Below are 6,297 nucleotides of genomic sequence, written 5' to 3' on the forward strand. Positions count from 1 at the left end.
ATGAATTTTGACAACACGCTACAAACACCACTTGGGCACGAACATTAACTTCGAAAGTACAGCTGACAGCAACCACAGTGGTACAATTGAAGCACTACTATGGCAGTTTTTATCTAACATAAATGTGAAATTTGATGATACGGAAAACAATATGAATACCAATTTCAGTGATATGAAACAAGAAATGAGTACCAAAATTGATAGTTCGACACACAATCTGAACACCGTCACACAAGATACAATGAAACAAGAACAAAAACAAGTATCCAAGCATTTTTAAGACGCGGTTTCACAGAAATGAGATGACTTAACCAAAAATTTTCGTACTGAAATCGACGAAAATTTGAATGATATGAAAACACAGGTAAAGCGTGAAGTATTTTCTAAAGTTAACAGTAACATTACGGAATTAAAACAGAAGGTAGATTCTTTTAACGACCATAATGATCTAGTAGAACAACAGGTAAAGAAAATAACAGACGCAAACACAAACACTGAAGCCACATGAATCGCAAGATAATTGTACATAGTGTACATAATTCTAAGTGTAATTTGTCTTCTGGAGTGTGTTTTAAGATAAAGTAAAGTGTATAGGCATAATTAATTCTTTTGATTTGTACACGTAGGCATAAAAATTAACAGCAATGAGAAGTAACACACCGCTTCATGCGACGCGAAAGTATAAACGAAATTAGCTTATGGCTCAGCTGTTGCGCGCTCAGCAATATGCGATGACGCCAGTAGCAGGAGAGGAAACATTGACCTGTGCGCATGCGTGACAGATTGGCAGAAGGCACAACCAGAATAGGAATGCAATATGTACCTAACTCAAATACAAAGTGAACGGAAATACTACGCAAATACATCTACTATCTAAGAACTAAAGAAACTATTGATATATGTACACAGAGATTTAATTAAATACTAAGCTATGTACAACATATTTGCAACCAAAAGGAAGCATTATGAAAAACTATACGAGACGTGTAAGCTAAGAGCTAACGACACAATACCGTGAGAAATGTCAAATAATTTTCTTTGCAGAGTAAATGATCATAATGGGTGACAGAATAAACGAATGTCTATGAATTTACTCAAAGTATGGAAATATTTGCGGAAGATAAGCAATGACCAAATGTATCGGTGGCCACCGAGCTACGAAATGCAATTAATTTTAAGTTAGTTTTAATTTTTTTTTCTTTCGGCGACCAGTGCATCGTCACGGCGCAGAAGAGAATTACGTCTAGAGCAGCGGGTACCAAATGAAGAAACTGGCAGCACCTCGAGTAAACAATTTAGTTATAAGGATATTTATACAAAGGTCATAAGGCAAACGAAAAATGCAGCATTGTCTTCGTGACAATTATCCGTACCTATTCGCTGCAGAATACACACAAACATTTAAGCATGAGGTTTTACAAAAACCAATTAATTTTTATTGTGCCACATGAAAGCTTGAATAATGACATTTCCCGCTATTTGAGAAAGGTAAGTCTGCGATGGTTAAAATATCAGATTTCACACTAAGCTACACGTGGATTGAAGTAAACAGCATTAACATATGAAGAAATAACATGATACCACTTGGGTGATTAGTCGGTACACATCATTTCAATGAAGCAAAAGTTCCTTGGCAACTAGTCCATCACTGTACGAGTAACATTTCCTCATAAATCCTTGAACCAGTAGATGAGTTACATTTCCCTTCTTCCCTCCCAAACAAAGGAGGCGGCACCAAGCGTAGTTAGGCCAGCAATGCGCGATGTTTTATTTCTAACGTCTTTCTCCCTCTTCTACCTAAGGAAGAAATGAGCTCACATAAGTGATCAAAGCCTATGTATAAAATGAAACTTATCATATGCTTGTATTGTGTCATCATAATGTGATATGTAATTAATTTGTACATGTGATGTGAATGAAGAGAAGTTGAAACTAACAAACAAACTGTAGTAACAGAACCCAGTTAATGAAAATTTTATGACGTTTTAAAAGTTAAGAAATATATGTTCGTCATATAAGCGATGGATGGAATGCCAGCCATAGGTATAAGCTATCATGTTATGTATATTGTTGTAAGTCAATACTTGTGTGAACCTTCATTGGAAACGAAACTCTATATGAAGAAATGAACGTTAAAGACGAGCAATATAGACAATGTTTTGGACGGCTGTATGTGTCTTTCAACAAGAGGACGGTCAAGTGTGGCGACATTCACATGCGTGTGCAATGAAATAACTTCCGAGTATCGTGGCTCACAACGCTTGACACACTGCAAGTGAACTGTAATTGTTCGAGCCCGTACTTACCTCATCGACGGATGCTGTTGGTCAGGGTTCTCTTCGCTAAAATTGCGAGTACGAAGCGTAGTAATGACGCCCGGGCCGTAAAAATGGCGATCTTCTGCCACAGCGACGGATTTTGAACAATAAGCACACACCCACTGCACCCAGAATGAAGACAAAGCCACAGCGATTCTTCGATAGGTGACACTCAGGTGAATGTGTGACACTGCGTGAAATCAACACTAAGAAAGCGAGTGCTCGCACGTGTGACGGTAGCTTTTAGCATGTTGACCGTTAGCGTCTAGCACTTGGTGGCCAAATCGGCCAGTGCGCCAGCGCGAAACTCGACAGCGAGAATGAAGCAAATTGAACAATATTGTTAGCGCGCTAAATTCAAATATATAATGGACTGTCAGATAATGTAAATAATCTTTTAATTTATTGTAGAATTCTAACATGCATAGGATAAGTTGACATACCCATTCCATTAAATATAAAAGGAAGCCGACAATAAGGGGATCGACCCTTATCGGCAAATGTAAAAAAAAAAGGGGGGGGGACAATTGTGTAGGTACATAATGAAAGACCCCAGGATGCCGCAAAATTAAGATTTATTAAAAAAACAAAAACATGAAACACTGAGCGACCAGAGAGTTGGCAAAGACGTTAATTATGAATGCGCGGTAAGGCCCAGACAAATGAAAGAAAAAACATTCAATTTTTGTACAGGTTTTTTGTTTACTTTTTTACTCTCTCGTACGGAGGACGATGATAGGGTGACGATACGTCCCAATTAATCGGGATTGTCCCGTTTTTTGAGGCTCAAAAATTTGTCCCGACTTTTTTTTTTTAAACAAGCAATTTGTCCCGATTTTCAAGGGTAACTTCAGACATTTACAAAGTGGTTAAAATATTTTCTGAGTGTCGATTTTATAAACTATCAACTGAAACTGACATTCCGTACGTTGGTACCCCTGATAGTGTACAGCTTAAGCACTATAATTGATGCGTACTCTTATTTTCTTTGCATTTGCTTGCCATTGTTGTCAGCACTCAGTATCAGTTTCGTGAAATGCTAGCACGTCGTGGCGATGCCGAAACGAAAATCAAAGTTTTCGGAAGAGCTTCAGAGGAAATTTCCTTGCTTCACTGTTACAGACAATGACTGTTCAGCAAAATGTAACGTATGTAACTGTGCTGTATCCGTGTCTCATGGTGGTGCTGCAGATCTCAAACATCATATGGAATCAGAGAAACAGAGGAAGTATCTTTGATCGGCAGGTGCCTCGCAAAAAATTACGAGATATTTTGTAACTTCAAATACACAGGAACAGAAATACGTAGCTGCAGTAGAAGGAACCCTGTCATTCCATGTTCTTAAACACCACCAAACCTATCGTTCTAATGACTGCAGTATTCAACTAAACAAAAAGAAATTTCCTGATTCTGAGATTGCAGAAAATGTTTCGTGTGGAAGAACAAAGTGTGAAGCAATTATCAACAATGTTATAGCTCCGCATTCCCAGAAACAGGTAATAGCTGCTGTAAACAGTGCAAAATACTTTTCAATATCTACTGATGCTAGCAATCATGGGCATCAGAAAATTTTTCCTGTGATAGTTCAGTATTTTTCTGTAAGTGACGGTGGACAGCAGACGAAATTGCTTGAGCTTGATGAACTGCAGAACGAAAAGTCCGAAACAATTTCCAATTATCTTTCTCATGTTATACAGTCATTCAGTATCATCTCAAAGTGCGTTGCATTTGGTGCAGACAATACTAACTGTAATTTTGGGGGGTTAATGAAGAAAGAGGGTAATAATGTTTTCACACATCTGAAAGAAAAATTAAACTTTAACATTGTTGGCGTGGGTTGTCCAGCACATGTTGTTCATAACAGACTTCAAAGTGCTTGTGATGTTTTACCTGTTGACATTGACTGCATTATCATGAAGTTGTACAACCATTTTCATATTTTCTCTATTCGTGTTGTAGAACTCACTGAATTCTGTGAATTTGTTGGTGTCACTTACAAAAATTTACTTTCCTTTTCCAAAACAAGGTGGCTTTCATTGCTGCCAGCCATAGAAAGGATCTTGAAAATATATGTACCTTTGAAATCTTAATTTTTGTCACAGTCTAACTCAAAGTGCCCTGCAATCTTAAAGAGTTTTTCAGTGATCCTATATATGAATGTTATTTACTTTTTGTACATTCACAAATGAGTGTCTTCCAACAATCCATTCTGAGCATTGAGAAACAGAATATTTCCATATGTGAAGTATTAGCAGTCTTAAATAAAGCTTTGACAAGTCTAAATTCAAGGAAACATGAACATTTTGTACCACTAAGTGTAAAAAAACTGCTGAATGATTGTGAAGACCAGTCTGTTAAGAAATTTGACACAGCAGTATCAACGTTTTATGATGCGTCAGTAGACAATTTATCCTCATGGTTACAGGGAATAGCTGAGTTTTCTGTATTCTCATGGATGATGCTCACAGAACCACCAGAATAGTCAGTAGTTGAAAATACTTTAATGTGGCTAAATGAAAAGGGCATTCTAGTAAATGACAGACTCTTATTTGATGAAATAGTTCATATACAGTCATTTGTAAAACAACAAGTGGAAACAGACAGTGACCAATGGAATCAGTTAAAGGCACATGAAAAATGGTGTAGGTTTTTCAGGTCTTGCCAGTGTAATGAAAAGTTCAGAGAATCGCTTAATATAGCGCAGTACTTCTTTTCACTCTCTGCCCACAATGCAAATGTTGCTAGAGTTTTCAGCTTACTATCGTCACAGTGGACAGATGAGAGGAATAGATTTACGGTGAGGAGCGTTATGTGTACTTTACTGACCTGTTTAAACTTCTGTAAATACAGTCGCACTGACTTCTATTAGGCAAACCTGAGTTGCTGAATGAAATTTCATCTTTGAAGAAATATGATTGCAGTGTGGAATCCACAAAACCATAAATTCCTTGTGTTCACTAAGAACTTTTTGTAGTGATTGTTACTGTATGTCTTTCTACATTCTGTGTTATAAATGTTACATTTCTCAAGAAGTAAATTTCTGAAAACTTGAAATGTACTTCTTTCCAGTCCTTCCATTCTTTGTTTGGTTTTGTACACGCACACACACACACACACACACACACACACACACACACACACACACACACGCAAATATCAGTGAAGACTATATTTGCAGAGGAAGAAGAAATGTTAGCAGTAAAAGTGATATTTAACGAGAAATAAAAATTGTCCCACTTTTTGACCAAGAAAATGTATGAAAGTCCCACTTTTGTCCGAAGAAAATATGGTCACCCTAGACGATGAAGATGTACGATTTTAGATATGAAATATTGCGAGCTCTATGTATCATATGTGTGTGTGAATAATATTATACTGAACAATATTATCAAGTATATTTTTTATTTTTTGAAGTGAAGAGAACAATACATAAGCAGAATTTTCTTGATTACGACATGCGCCGGTGTTCATGGAGTCCGTCGCCTGTAGGTACAATTAAAATGCAAGCCAAATCCGATGCCCAAAAGATACAAATAAGCACTGAACACTTTTTTAATAACACAATCGTATTACATCCTACAACAATGTGTTTTCAGACGCATAGTCAATAATATTTAGTACTATTTAATTAATTTATTCATTTCTTTTTTTATTACACCATAAGACATTGGAACAGAGAAGACTCCGAAAAGGCCAAAATATTAAACGCCTTTTCAATAACTGTTTCACAGAGGAAGACCACAAAGTAATTTTTCTTTTAAATCGTGGGACAAATGAAAGATTTCGAAACAAGTAACCAAGGAATAGAAAAGACACTCAGATCGCTCAATGGGACCTCACGTTACGCCAGTTCTATCCTACACAGAGTATGCAAAGAAATTTGCATCTGTTCTAGCAGCAGTGTGCTCTAGATCTCTAGGAGAGCTAATTGTTCCTAGTAGTTGGAGTAGTTGGAGAAGCACTGGTCATATTCATTTCC

The sequence above is a fragment of the Schistocerca serialis genome, chromosome 10 (genome assembly GCF_023864345.2).
Source record: "Schistocerca serialis cubense isolate TAMUIC-IGC-003099 chromosome 10, iqSchSeri2.2, whole genome shotgun sequence".
Classification (NCBI taxonomy): Eukaryota; Metazoa; Arthropoda; class Insecta; order Orthoptera; family Acrididae; genus Schistocerca; species Schistocerca serialis.